We start from the raw sequence: 15,796 nt of genomic DNA, 5'->3' as shown, positions 1-15,796 counted from the left end.
CTGAGCTCCAGTTTTGGACACCTCAGTATCTTGGTGTTATGGACTGAATGTTTGTGTTCCTTCAAGATACATATGTTGAAGTCTAATCCCCAGACGTGATGGTATATGGAGATGGGGGCTTTGGGAGATAATTAGGTCATGAGAGTAGAGCCCTAATGAATGGGATTAGTGCCCTTATAAGAAACAAAAGGGAGATGACCTCATTTTTCACAGAGTGAGGAGGTAGCAAAAAGGCATCTGCCTGCAAATCAGGAAGAGGTCCATCACCACGAACCAAATGGGCTGGCACCGTGGACTTGTAGTCTTCAGAACTGTGAAGAATAAATTTCTGTTGCAAGCCCTCCCTCCCCCGCGGCCCCCCTCCCAGTCTATGGTATTTTAAAAACAGCAGCCCAAACTGACTAAGACATTTGATATGGGCAAAACTCTGCCCTGCTTTGCAAAGCCTTATTTACTTGTATACTTGGTAGCTTCCTGAGTACTTTAGCAATTTATGTTTTTCTACCATGCTGTTCATTTCCTTTTGAGTTCTCAGTAGCAGGGTTTAACATCCATATTTCTTTTTTTTTTTTTAAATGTTTATTCTTGAGAAAGACAGAGACAGAGTGTGAGTTGGGGTGGGGCAGGGAGAAAGGGAGACACAGAATCCAAAGCAGGTTCCAGGCTCGACACAGAGCTCAACACGGGGCTTGAACCCATGAACTGTGAGATCATGACCTGAGCTGAAGTCGGACGCTTAACCGACTGAGCCACCCAGGCACCCCGAACATCCATATTCTAGTAACACTCCGCTCAAGGCAATGGAGGCTTTTTCTGTAATGCTCCCCCAAATTGTTCCAGCTTCTGCCCATTGCCCAATTCCAAAGCCATTTTCATGCTTGTAAGTATTTGTTCCAGAAACACTCCACTTCCCGATACCAAAATTTAAATTAGTTTAAGTTCAGCCAGAACTAGTAGGAAATAAATACTAAGAGCTGTAATGCCATGAATTGGCTTATGTGAGTGTAGGCGCTGGCTAGGCTAGTACAAAATCCATAGGGCAGGCCATCAGGAAGGGCAGACTGGAAATGCTGGACACAAACTGAAGCTTCTGTCCATAAGTGGCAGTTTTCCTCCTCTCAGGGAAGCCTCAGCACTGCTTTTCATTCAGCCAATTAAGTCAAGCCCACCCACGTTATCTAGGAAGATTTCCCTCCCTGAAAGTTAGCTGCTTATGGACTTAGTCACATCTACAAAATACTTCCACAGCAACACCTAGATTAATGTTTTACCGAATAACTGAGGGTTGTAGGCTAGCTACGTTGATACATCCAGGAGACCATCAAAATTGGACATGAACTTGACCTGCCTTTGCAAATAACTTGTCCTGTTTTCTCTGTGTGATCAAATATCTTCAACTTTTGGTTTAAGTGTTGCTTCTCCCGTCTATTGCCTCTACCCCACCTTCTCCATAGGAAAATCATTTCTTTCTGGGGTGCCTGTGGCACTGTGTGTGCTCTTCTTTTGTAGCATTTACTACGTTTTCTTACAATGAGGGTCTACGGTTATTTACCTACTTTCTGAGCTCTGAAAGGCAGAGACCAGGACATGGTATTTGAAGTCTGATACTAACCAAATGCTCCATAAATATTATTTAAATGTTTATTGATCTGTGCCAAAGTCGAAGGTGTGTATCTGTTTATCTTAAAACCTTAATCGAAGGAAGCTCTCTTGTGAAGGCCCATTTGAGTGGGCCACTTAATTATGCAAATATATAGTGAGAGAAGACCACTGTGTTGAGATCATGTGTAGCAGAGATGTATAACTTTATTAAGAGTGCAATTGACTAGATCAATGGTGTGCAAAGTTGATCTCTGTGGAGAGGGAGGGGAATAGACTTGCGTGAGGATCCTATGGCTTTTTAAAAGTGAAGGGACAACAAACTATCCCTTCTCCCTGAGATTCTAGTTAAGAGAGAATTACTGGAATGAAGCCGGCGGATCTGGAATATCTAGTTGCAGGGCAAGTCAATGATACTCACCAAATTAAAAATCTCCTTAAGGATGGGAGGAGGTCAGCGGATGGCCTGGATCTGAATCACGTTGGAGATGGGCTGGATGCCTCACACTGTGAGTGATGTCAGAATCTCTTCCAGATTCAGCCACCTCGAGACTGTGCGGTGCCCGGAGGAGCAGCTGACGTGGTGATGGAACTGGACCCTGGTCTCAGCCTGGAATCCCTTTGGCTAGTGTTGCCCCTGAGGGAGTGAGATCATTTTCCTTTGAAGAATAGTACTGCTCTGCGTAAGGAGCTCGGCTAGTGAGGGAGTATTGCTGTGGAGACCAGTATTCTATTCTAACAACTTAGGATGATAAGAGGTCTTGCGAGTAGCTGCAGGTTGGAATTTGGTACCTGGCCTACTCTGATGTAATTTATATTTAACAGCTTTATTGAAGTGTAATCGGTATGCACTGCACATATTTTAAAGTGTAAAATTTGAGTTTAGACATATGTGTATGCACCCATGTGTAACCATCATCCTATCTGTTACCTCCAGAAGTTTCCTGTGTCCCTTTTTCGCTGTGGTAAGAACACTCAACATTAGATCTACTCTCTTAACAAATTTTTCAGGGCAAGATACAGGGCACTACGCCGTATAGCACATTTCTAGAACTAATTTTGAAGGAACTACCCTTTTGGACAATGTATGCCTTGTATTTTGGTAGAATTTCATGGAAGAAGCGAGTCCCAAGGGAAGTGACTTCCTGCTGATCTGTCTGGTGAGGGATCGAGCACCCATAATTCCATTACCCGAGGTTGGTAGAATTTGTCATGTCAGTTTCAGATTGATTGTGAACGGAGAAGTGAATGATCATGTATGTTCTTCCCCGACTGCAAGGTTTCACAGAGAAACGTGGACTTCAGAGTCAGAAAGACTAGTATTAGGAATCTGATTCTAGCACTTACTACCCGCATAAAAGTGAGCAATGGTTTAACCTCTCTGAACATCTGTTTCCATTTCTGTCACATGTGAACACTTCATGCCTCTTTCAGAAGATGACTTTTCATGGGACTGTGCAGGTCCCTTGATTCCCACCTAGACTTGTCCTCACTTTTTGCTGTATGTCATTATCGTATGGAAGCCATTCACAGACCACTATTTGTAAATCCTGCCTTAGATAAAGCTGAGCACTAGATACGATAAAAGATATTTTCTGCCAATATGCACAGGAATCTGTTCTCCATCCAGAATTGAGCATGAGAACATTGCTATTACAAATCTTTTGCAAAGCCCTATTTCCCCTCTACAGCTTGGATTGTCCTTCTTTGTCAAATGGAGACAGTACTTGGTATCGAAATAGCATCAAAATTCAGAAGGAAACAAAACAGAAGTTGAAGAGAAAGTGCTGTCAAAGGAAGTGAAAGTATAGGAGGCTGTGGATTGTTCAGGATTGTGGTTTCAGGTACTAGAAGATCTATTTTTACACTTTGCCTTTTTATTTATTTGACATGGGAAGGGTTGGTGGGAATTTGCTGCACGGAAGTATTTTGAATGGTACTGAATTCACTATGGAGCTGGCTTTGAAATTTACATCTTCTGGTCCTTATGGTTCATTTTGCTTCCTTCTATAATGTAAGTTCCATAAAGGTAGGGGCCAGGGTTTATCTTGTTGATTGTTGATCCCTATTTATAAAGTTTACTCATTCATTTATTAATTCAAAAAGTTTTGTACTCCTGCTATTTTATAGGAGTGTCCTACATGTAAGGAAAAGACATAAAAATATTCTCCCTTAACATGGGGAGCAGATAAAGATCAATCTTTTATGATATTGTTTCCTCACACATAGGGTGTTGTTATGGATGATTTGGGGGCGATACTCTTCTAGATAGAACGATCAGGGAAAGAATCAGCATTTCACAGAACCATGAAAAAACATGTAAGACAGAGGGAACATGAATCATAAAATTCTGAGATTGGGAAAAGCTTGTCAGGATCTAATAATTTACAGAAATCAGGGTAGCAGGGGGATGGGAAGTGATGACCTGGCACTTAGATTCTTAATAGACACTTAATCTGTTATCAGTCGGTGTGTCCTTCTGAGGGTTAGTTCTGTAAGCGTCATTCTTGTTGGCCTAGTCTTGAAACTCTTTAATTCCCCCTTCTTCATCATCCACCCCACCCATCAGGTATCAAATCCTGTGGTGTTTCTATAAACTTTGCCATTCTCACACGTACCCATATTGATTCTTTTGTCCCCATTGCTGCTGACTGCCCAAGTGTTAGTCTTCTGAGCTCTCATCTGCACTACAGCAATAGCCTCTTATAGTCTACGTTAGCCTTGCCTCCCCAGTACCCTGTTCTGTCTTTCCTCCATTAGCAGTAACTGTGTGGTGTAGAGATTGGCCACATTTACACCTCCAACAATGATCCCTTTTGGGCTAATGCTATACCCTTGACATCTCCACACTGTGATTGGGTGAAGGAAGGGTGTGTAACTCAGGAAGGGATGGGCTTTCCTATGGTCAAATTAATAGGCCACGCATGGTCATGTAACTCAAGTCGGTCCACTCCATGTGAAATCCTGGATTCACTGATGGGGTGAAGAAAAATTCTCTCTTCTCTTGGATTTGTTATAAGTGCCTGAGGCCTAATATTGCTGTGGCTGTTTGGCCCTAATGTTGGGGGCCAGCCTAAGGAATAAGCTGAGAGATGAGACAGGGAAACCTGGGAAGTTGCAGAGAAGAGGACTCACAGATCTTGATAACTTTGCTCAAGCCCCCACCTCTGGACCTCAGCTCAGTTCTGTTAACCAGCCAATTTCCTGTATTGCATGAGGTGTTCTGAATTAGATTTCTTTTTCCACATGGAGCTTCAGCACCTGAGTGGGCTCCCCTCTCAGTTGTGACTTTATCTACGACATGCTAATGACTGCCAAAAGAATTATAATAAAAACAACAGCTGGTGTTTATTGAGAACTTACTATGTTCTCATGTTGTTCTAGTAGTTTAAATGTATTATCTCATTTATGGCTCGCAATAACCTTATGAGTTAGATATTATCACTAAGGCCATTTTACGGATGATTAACCTGAGGCCCAGAAGGGTTAAGTAATTTGATCAAGGCTGCCTGGCTAATATGGAATAGCAGGTATATTACTTATATACGGTTGCATGACAAATTACCCCCAGATTTAGCAGCTTAAAACAACAAGCATTAACTATATCACCGTTTCTGTGGGTGAGGAATCTGGGTACAACTTAGCTGGGGTCTCTGGTTTAAGATCTCTGGTGGGTTGCAGCCTTGCTGTTGACCAGGCTACAGTCTCATCTGAAGGCTTGACTGGGGCAGTGGGGAATTCACTCTAAACTAACTCATGTGGGTGTTAGCAGGCCCCCGTCTCTTGTCATGTGGGCCTCTTCCCAGGGTGCCCTCCTGACAGGAGGTGGTTTCCCCCAGGGCTGTGAGATCCGAGAGTGAGTGAGACCAAGAACAATGTCAAGGGTGCATTGGTGCCTGCTTGAGAGGGAGAGGCAGAGGGAGAAGGGAAGAGCAAGACAGACAGACAGATTGGAAGTTACGGTTGTTTTTTGTAACCTAATCTCAGAAGTGACATCATCTTTGCTGCATTCTGTTTGTTGGAAGTGAGTCCTTAAATCCAGTGCCTCTCCAGGGGGAGAACAAAGACGCAAGTTCCAGCAGGTGGGGCTCATTGAAGGCCATCTTAGAGGCTGCCTACCACAGTCAGTGCCTACCACAGGGTAGTCTGAGAGCACACTATACTGGTCAGTTCTTGTACTTCACGGACTTTCTGAAGTCCTGCCCTTCCAGGGTCACTCCTCTCTCAGAATTCCTTTATGTGTTCATGATTAGCTCTGACTCTGCTACCCATCCTGGTCTGTCTCCCACATGTCTATCCACCAGTGTCTTAACTGTCACAAAACCTAAGTTGTCTCTCCATTGCCGATCGAGCTTTCCGTGTCCCAGTGTCTGATAAAAGCTTTAAAGCAATAGCTAACAGCATCCAGGTATTCTTTGACCATGGAATAGTTGTCCCTGTGTTTTCTCACTACCTTGTTTTTGCCTCTGCTGTCACTTCCTCCCTGAATGCCTTTGAAACTTCTCTAGCCACCATGTGTGAAAACCTTTTTTACAGGAAAGCTTCTGCACAGATCTGGTTCCTTCTGGACGATGTCCCAGACTCACCTGTGCCATCTCTGCTGGGGCTGCTCTCCTTTTTCTGTGCTCTACTGTGTTCCTTCTTGTCCTGTTCTCAGGTCTCTCAGTGTCTTCCTCACTTGAATTACATGGCCGGCTCTGGATAAATTCCTCGGATACAGACGCTGTCTATCAGGAACGAGTGGGGAGAGTTGTGCCCGAAAGAATGCACTTGCTTTGTGGTGCTGTGGGCAGGATTAGATGAGCCCAGCTTACTGCATAAACCCAATACAGAATGCTCTTTTCATTAACAATAAAACAAAACAGAAGCAAAACCTTATTCTGAAGGGACTCTTTTATGCGTTCTGCTCAGGTGTCTGACTTGAAATTTCTCCAGGGACTTTGCTGCTTAGATTTCCCCGGTTCAGATTTTAGTGCCTTTTATTAGCCTGGATGTCTCCGAGCTCCTTTGGGCAGGTTTTGTTTCACTTCACTTCCTCCTGCAGCCACGTCTCCTACACCTAGAAGTGTATCAGTCAGGGCAGACAAAATTATGCCATAGTAACAAGCAACCTCCAGATTGCAGTAGCTAAGACAATAAAAGTGTGTATTTCTTACATGACATGTCTATTAGGGATCAGCTCCTTGCTTGTTCTCACTCAGGAACCTAGGCTAATGAAGTAAACATCCCCTAGCAAATTGGAAGGAAACCGTGAGATCAAGAGTCCCGTACCAGGTCTCGCACCCATTGATTAAGTACTGCAGCCTAGAAAAGACAAATGTTACTTCTGCTCCCATGTATTGGCAAAAAACATTCTTGGGAGCTGTTAAGGGTTGGGCTGCCTTCCCCCAAAAGATGTACGGAAGTCCTAATCCCTGAAGCCTGTGAATATGATCTTATTGGGAAATAGGGTCTTTGTAGATGTAATCAAGTCGGATGAGGTCATACTCACTTAAGGTGGGTCCTAATCCACTATGAATGGTGTTCTTATAACAAGAGGAGAAAGCAGGCAGACCCAGGAGGGAAGAATGCCATGTGGTGGTGGCAGCCTGGTGCTGCAGCTGCAAGCCAAGGAGTACCAAGGATTCCTTGCATTCCAAAGACATTCCAATGTCATTCAGACTTCCAGAAGCTTGGAAGGGCAAGAAAGGATTCTCCCCTCCAGGTTTCTTTAGCATGGTCCTGCTGACAGCTTGATTTTTTTTTTTTTTTGGACTTCTGTTTTTCAGAACTGTGAGACAATACATTTCCGCTGTTTTTAGCACCCAGTATGTGATACTTTGTTATAGCACCTCTAGGAAATGAACATATATAGTCTTAGCCAAGCACAAGGAGGTCAGGATGAAGTTCAGTCCTCCGTGTGTGCCGGAAAAAGGAAAGGACTCTATCTCAGTAGCACTAATGGCTACAAAAAGAAACATCATTAAATTGTACTGCAGAATCTTTGGGTTTCATCACCGCATGTAGCAAAATCTTGTCAAAAATACCTACCTGAGAAGTCACTCTTCTCTCTTCCAGTGTCTTCCCTGGCAAGTACTCTTTCCTTCCCCTTACAACCTACAAACAAATCCCTTTTCTTTTTCTTGCAATTCAGCTCTCATTTCATTCAGCTGAATAAAAAGCCCAGTGGTGAGGCAACATGAGCCCCGTGTTCCTCCAACTGGAAGAGTCCAGCCATTGAAGGATCTCACACTAATATGGGGGCAGTGGCCAGGGGGTGCTCTGGGGTCCCACAGCCACCACTGGACTAGGTTTTAATACCCAGCATGTTCACAGTACACTTCTGCCTTGTAATGAACTTTATAGTTTTTCAGTTGTATCATTTATACTTACACTCTGCATATCAGCAAAGACTTTCCCTGCCCTGCATTTCCACTGCCTTGCACGTTACTGGCACGGTACCAGTTTGACTAAATGATTGGATGATTTCTATTTCATACTTTTGGTGTCGTGCCTTGCCTAAAGGTGTAAATATCGGCTAATGAGTTTTTGCTGTAGGCAAACCTATTCTAGAAGTAGATATGCATGGAATCATCTTGTAAAGTAACTTTATTAACAGTAGGTACAAGAGTCTTTGTCTTTTCCTTGGTATGTTAAGATTATTAAAAAGGCCTGGCTATTTTCTTTTGTGTAACAAGACAGCCTAGGGACTGGAACAGATATCGAGGAGCAGTTGCAGATGTGATGTGAAGTCAGGTCTCACACTGGCTGAAGGGGAATCTGAGACCAGGTGGCAGGGGTTCTAGATAGAATATTCTGCCTGTCTCCTCCCTAGTCCCTTCAGCATATGATGTTATTAGCACATCTTTAGCTGAAAGGACAGCCCAGAAGCACAGAATGCTTAAATTCTCCAGGTAGCACATGATACATAAATATTTCATATGTACTAAGCAATCACAAGTCCTCGCTTCTTCCTGGCAAGTCAGGTTGCATATATTAGTTAATGTTTGGCTTGGATTAATATTTATTAGATTACCATTTACATTAAATTATATTAAAATATTAATTTAAGCATACATTGAGCAAACCCAACTCCCAACCGTGGGATATTTGCAGTGTGTTTGTTGAGTAATTAGACATTTATAAATAATTACAAGCTATTTCTTTATGTATAGCCAGATATGCCAAAGGTACCCTTTGAGGAAAACAATACTCTCTGAAGGTGATTTTGGTATTTTATGCCATTTATGTATTGAGTGCTTAAATATGCTAGGCTTTGCTCGAGGCAGTTCACATTATTTTCATATTGAATACTTACACACCATCCCCTCGAGGTAGGTATTGATAGTCTTGCTTTATAGATGAGGATACTAAGTAATTTGATGAAAGATAATCACCGGTAAATGATTAGTGGGAAAGTCTGACTTTGAATGAAAGTCTGACTTTGCAGCCCTTACTTTTAAGCACCGTTTAATCAAACCTCCAGTGTAAAGCAGGCTTTGCATTTATTCTCCAGAATTTGTGAAACTCTCCCAAGAAAGAACTTAAGCAATTGGCTAAACACTCCTTTACGAAGGAAAAACCTGAAGCTTAGAGCATTAGGAAGATTTCACTTGAAGTAAGTGGGGAGCCCATCCCAGAAGCGTAGTTCTTAACCTGTCCAGAATAGGGGCTCTGAATTTTTCATCTTTTATCACCCAGAAGCTAATGCAACCCTTAGTTCAAGTAGAGACACACATCACTTGTTTGAGTGAATCATGAGTGAAGCTGCTCCCTACTTTTGATTCTTTGAAGATCTTTAGAATCCTACTTATACATGTCTTCTCGTACCCGACAACGGGCCTTCCGTGACCGGCCCCACCAGCTCCCCCACCGATCTTCCGCACTTGGGGACAGGGACTTTGTGTTCCAGCAGAGGTGAGCTGGCCGGCAGTCTCCGAACGCGCAGGCCTGCCCCAGTCTCTCCGACCTGGTCCGTGCTATTACAAAGGCTGACCTGCAGCTCGCTCCCTCCTCATGTTGGGATGATGAGGTCTTCATTCAGCCCCCGGAAATGATCCCAGACACAGGGGTCTCTCCCTCCTCAGGGTTCCCGTGGTACCTTTGCTCTCTCAGCCTTAGACCTTTCACACTGTAGTGCAGGCCGAACCATCTGACAGAGATGTAGAGGGCGAGGCCTGGGATTTAACAGCAGGCATAATGAACGTAAGTCCTTCTTACTGAGTGTCTACTAGGTGGCAAACCTCCTCCGTGAATTATTTCATTCCCTCAAAATCATGAGAGGAATGTGTCTACCTTTTAACATGGACACATAAACACCAGAGTGTTCTAGATTTCAAAATCCAAAGATTCAATTTTAAATATATTTCAAATTCATTCTTATTTAACAATATGTTTTAATATTCTCATTCATTCCATTGACAATCATATTCTTAAAAAATATAAGTCAGAGCATACTTAAATAAAAAAGTGAAACTCTTTCCCCAGACTGTGGTTATTGAGCATCTGGTAAGTTCCCAGGGAAGTCAGACCCTGATATTCTTGCAAAGGCTGGGTTGAAGAAAGTGTTGAACAAACAATATATTATGGGGAAAGCTTACTGATAGTGAGAGGAAAAAAAAAGTTTTGTGGTAAGGCTGAAAATTAAAGCTGAAACAAAATACAAGGGTAGGCAGTAGCTTTCTTTGAGCACCTCCTAGGCACATGCTATTTTACACACTTGAGAACATTTGATTCTTGTAACAATGCTATGAAGTTGGCTGTGGCGGGTTGGTTGTGTCTCCTCAGAAAGATAGGCGAAGCCCTAACCGTTGATACCTCAGAATGTGACCTCACCTCATTTGAAATAGGGTCTTTTCAGGGCTGACCAACTTAAAATGATATCATGAGGGTAGGCTCTAATCCAGTATGATCCACATCCTTATAAAAAGGGAAAATTAGGAGATAGACACGCGGAAAGGGAAGAGGATGTGGAGACACAGGGCTAATGCCGTCTACAGGCTAAGGGATGCCTGAGGTGCCCCTGAAGCTGGGAGAGAAGAATGGAAGAGATTCTTCCCCGTGGCCCTCAGAAGGAATCAATTCTCCTCTAATACCTTGATATCAGACTTCTAGCCTCATTTGTGACACAGTGAATTTCTGTTTAAGACTCCCAGTTTCTGGTGTTTTGTTATGGCCCTAGAAAATGAAGACATTGGCATTTTAATCAGTTTTTGGTCAAGTAATATGACACATGTGGACTAACGTCTGGGTTGGAACAGAGACTTTCAGAGCACCCCCCCCCCCTTCCCCCCGATATTATTGGCTCTTAGCTGTAAAGGACACTGAGAACACAGGATAAGCACCAAACGTGGAGGACTGAGCAGATGGGGAGGGAGGGGTAGTCCCAGGAGGAACTGGTGCCCGGGAGCCCGCCCAGCGTTAATCATTTCTATTTCTTCCCACACGACTGATTAAACCCAGCCTCATCGCCAGTATGGCCTTTCACCCAGAGAATTTTCCCTTCCTGGGTCACACAGATTGACCCTTTTCCACGTTTCTGGGGGATTCTCTGTGTCACAGGGAATTCGAGCCATTTATTCAAATGTGTGTGGTTTGCGTGGGGCGTCAGACTGAAGGATGACACTGCAAACCTGAGGGGACGGCCTCCAATTAATCAGAGAGCCAGGCCTCACCTTGCCAGGGTCTCACAGAGTGTGTCACAGTCACAACTATTGATTCCTGGTCCGTCGATGCTGCAGCTCCAAAAGCTCCAGGTAAGGGCAAGGGATGGCCCCTTTGTTCTCACTGCCACCAAAGTGGCAAGTCCTTTAAAGAAGCTGTTTATTCTAGACAGTTTGTTGAGGAGTCAGGCTCTATTATTTTCCAGCCCAATGGAGTCTAAGTTCCATTGTTGTTCCAGCATTATCTTTGGGCCACTTGATGCCATATCTTCACTTAAGCCAAGATTTTGTTAATACCCTAGGCATTGTGATGGCTGCCACCTGATGGCTTCTTCCGTCTTGTTCACCCCTGTGTCCCTAGCAGGTAGCCACATAATAGCAGAATCTCAATAAATATATTTGTTGAATGAATGAAAGATCTGAGGGTTTGGAATCGTATAGGTTGAGTTCAAATTTGAACTCCATGTGTTCTGTTCCAGGCACGGTGCTACATATCGGGGAAACTAAGTTGGGCAGGGAACTGCCTTCCAAAAGCTCACAGTGAGGGTGGGGCATTCAAGTAGGGAGGCAGGGAGACAGGTGTAGAAACAGGTCTCTCGGAACCCACATGTAAACTCAGGGAGAGCATTTTAGTGAGTCCCCTTTGCTGGAAAGGAACTTGAGTCAGAGCTAAGAATAGGAACCTCAACTGTATCTGACTGAGCTGTACTCAGAAAAGCAATTCCTATAATAGGCCACCTACTTAGAAACAGACATTATCACATTGCTGAAGGAGATAAGATGTTTTTATGGGTCAGCTCATTCACTGCTGAGGAGGCCCCGTGAGAAATTTTGTGTCCTTGGTAAGCATTGACATGTTATGTTCTACGACCTTAACATGAGTACTCCTTTTTATAATCATACTCAGTTCTTTTAGGATACTGTATGGGTACCTGAATGATTGACTGGCTGGTTATTCTTTCCACAAGCATTTATTCCTTACTTACTATAAGTCAGGCTGTGGAGGAACAGAGGTGGACAGACACGGTGCCTGCCCTCAAGACTCATAATGCAGAGTCAGTAGACAAGTAGTCGACATATAACTACCCTGGTAATAGGTAATATCCTTCCATAAACACATGCAGAGGGATAGTTTATGAACAAAGATGAAATCACAGCTTAAATGATATCTAATGAATTTAATGAATGGCTATAAACAGCAGAACACTCGGTTGATGTGGACCTCTGCAGTCCTTAAAAATGAGGAAGGACTTATAAATAATTTGGAAAGTTCTCCATTGTAAAAATAGGTTAAAGGAAAGGGCACAAAAGTATGTATAGAATGTTATAACTGTGCAAAATAAGAATCAAAACAAAATAAGAATATACAAAGGAAAAGTTGGAAGGTTTTACACAGATAGGGAAATTGAATTATTTCCAGGTGTGAGACTGTTTGCTTTTGCTTTTTTTTTTTCTTTTGAGTGTGTGTCTGTGTGTGTGTGTATGTGTGTGTGTATTTGCTTTTTTTTTTTTTTTTAGGTATTTCAATATGTAATTAGCATTCAGAATTTTTTAAATGGGACTACAATGCCAGTCGGCTTTTGTTTTGAAATGTCCCAGTTACTATAAATCAACAAAGCCATCTAAGTGTGAGGTGGGAGTGGGCATGTTTTGGAATGGACGGATGAATAATGTGAATCCACTGATCCATGATGATCTTCATTAGACAGAGACTTTGTTACACACAGATGAGGCCAAATCCAGGATGCTGAATTGGCCGGGAGATCTCATTGTGCCTCCCAAGAGCAATTGCCAAGCTTGCAACCTAAGGAAAAACAAATCAGTCGGGGAGAAAAAGAAGTGATAAAATCTGCTGCATCAATTGAATCATGATCCGTTTCACTCTCTCTGCTCTGCTTCCTTCTGTCCTTTGTCTCTTTTCCAAGCATAAACAGGGGCACAACATACTTAGGGTACCAGGATTTATCTGCATTTAACTCGAAACTGGACATTGTCTAACCAACCTTTTCTTTTGTTCATTTATTATCAGGGGTCCCAGAATGAAAAGTGTCTCAGAACCAGTGGATAATGTGGCTAAATCATATTTTCCATGCTCTGTTCTCCTATGATTCTTGCTGTTCTTGCATTCACATTATTTATGGCTCTGAGAGTTATATGAAAATACATTTCTTTTGATCATGCAGTGTTCATCACCTGTCTGCTTTCTTCAGGATTCCAGACTACATTGTGGGATGGCGACAAGGTCAATAAGTCGAGATATTCAGGATGAAGAAATGCCCTCCTGGGTCAAGGAGAGACCTGTGGAGAGGCAGGCTGGGCTTGGAGCTTAGTTCTTTTGACTTTTGGCCAAATGGGCCATGACATATTGTCTACTGGACTGTCAGGTTCATGAGGTCAAGAACAATGTTATTCATTCATTTATTCATATATACCTTCTTAGCACTTAGCATGGTGCCTGACACACAACCTATATTGAATGAATAATAAGTAAGTACACCTTTGGCATTTTACAAATGCCCAGTAACAGTGAATGCTGACACTTTTACAGGTCTTTGTTGGCCAGAATTCTATATTGCCTAAAATGCATGAGAATTGAGTATGTGACTTATTATGTAATATTTGTAAAGGATCAATACAAATTTGATATAGTGATAATAGTGGTTTATTCATTTATATACTCGTGTTCTAGCACGGATTGGGTGTCGGCTCTATGTCAGGCTTTATGTTGGGGCTCAGGGAGATAACTATTCCCATTTGTAATGATTTCCTATCATATATAGGGAGTGTCACTAACATACCACCCCTGGATTCTCTCCATCCTTTACTCACCTCTCCCTGGGAAAGGAGTAGCTTAATCTGATTGGTACCTCAGTAAGGTCCAATTGTACCCACGGTGTTTTTGACAAATAGGATGCTATGTGGAGCCTCTGGAAGCCCCCCAAAGAAGAATCACAGAGGCACATCTGCCAAGGGCGTTGGAGTAACACAACACTGTGCTTATATTTACTAATAACTATTCTCCTTTTGAGAAAACTCCTTCAGTTGATACTGAATCCTGATAGAGACTAAACATTTGACCAATGCACCAGATAGGAGCTGCTTATCATGAACTGGCTGTTACCTGTTGCACTAAGACATAAGGTTGAATGTGTGGAGTAGCAGTCCACCATCAAGAGAAAAAGGTAGCTATGATCCTGGGCTGCAGGGGTCAGGAAGGTGCAGTCAATTGCTTAGACTCCTCTGACACCTATCACGATGTATTTTTGCACCCTCCCCCAAAACTTTGGCTCAATGAGAGTTCCCTGTGATCAGGTAAACTTGATTCTGGGGACTTCCAGCTGCTGGTGATGATGAAGTCACTTGGTTGGACTAAATGCCCCGCAGATAGCAATGATAGACTATGCAAAAATATGCATATGCCAAACTATTATTTGATGGCACTGGAGAGTAATCAGAGGCAAAAACTTCAGAGGAAAGGGGAAAGAGTTCAGGGATGGAAGAAGAGTCAGAAAGGTGAGAAAGAAGTCCTGGAAAGGGAGGGAGCCCCAGAGCGAGTGAGCCCCAAAGTCAGTGCATAAAATGTTCCCCAATCCTTGGCAGATTGCTGAACTACATGTGTTTGAGGGGAGGAGACTCTAGCAGGCTTGGTGAAAAGGCTGAACTGGAAGTTGAAAGCCCTGAGCAGAGATTCCAGCTTCTGTAACCTGTAAGAGAAGACAGTTTGGAATTTGAATTCAGCCTACTTACTGCTTGCCGGAACAAAAATCACAGAAAGCTGAGTGTCTAGAACATGCCATTTACCATATCCAGTATCTAATGCAACATTCGATGAAGCAAGAGTAGTGAGAGAAAAAGCAGGCAGTAGAGTCAATGCAAGGGTTGGGGTTAGGGTTAGAGCTTCGGTTTGTGTTTGGGTTAGGAGAAGGTTACAGTGAGTGAGGGAGACAGCGTGTGTGAGGTTTAAGGTGAGGTTGCGGGTTAGGATTGTAGGTTGCACTTGAATTAGGTTTAGGTGTATTGAAGGGGAGCTACAGCAACATGCCTTTGGTTCTCAAGTCCTGAAACAATTGGCAAAAGCTAAAAATAAGGGGGGGGCGCCTGGGTGGCTCAGTCGGTTGGGCGTCTGACTTCGGCTCAGGTCATGATCTCACGGTCTGTGGGTTCAAGCCCCACATCGGGCTCTGTGCTGACAGCTCAGAGCCTGGAGCCTGTTTCCAATCCTGTGTCTCCCTCTCTCTCTGCCCCTCCCCCACTCTCACTTTGTCTCACTCTGTCTCTCAAAAATAAATAAATATTAAAAAAAAAGCTAAAAATAAGTAGGGAAAAGGATATTCTTTAAATAATAACGAAAGCTTGTGTGTTGTCTTGTTCCCGTGGCCAAGTGTTCTTGCCAACCCTCTACTCCAAAATTAGGCTTACGTGGCAGATGCTGTTGGTGCCCTCGCCTCCAGGCCTTCAGCCTGCTGTGACTTCAGCTGAGGCTCTGGCAGACCATCAGGAAGCACCCTGAGACTTTCCACTTCAACTTTCTTCTTCTTCTGAAGGCTCAGAAGCTC

Source organism: Prionailurus bengalensis, chromosome F2 (genome assembly GCF_016509475.1).
Source record: "Prionailurus bengalensis isolate Pbe53 chromosome F2, Fcat_Pben_1.1_paternal_pri, whole genome shotgun sequence".
Lineage (NCBI taxonomy): Eukaryota > Metazoa > Chordata > Mammalia > Carnivora > Felidae > Prionailurus > Prionailurus bengalensis.
This window is presented reverse-complemented; position numbering follows the sequence as displayed.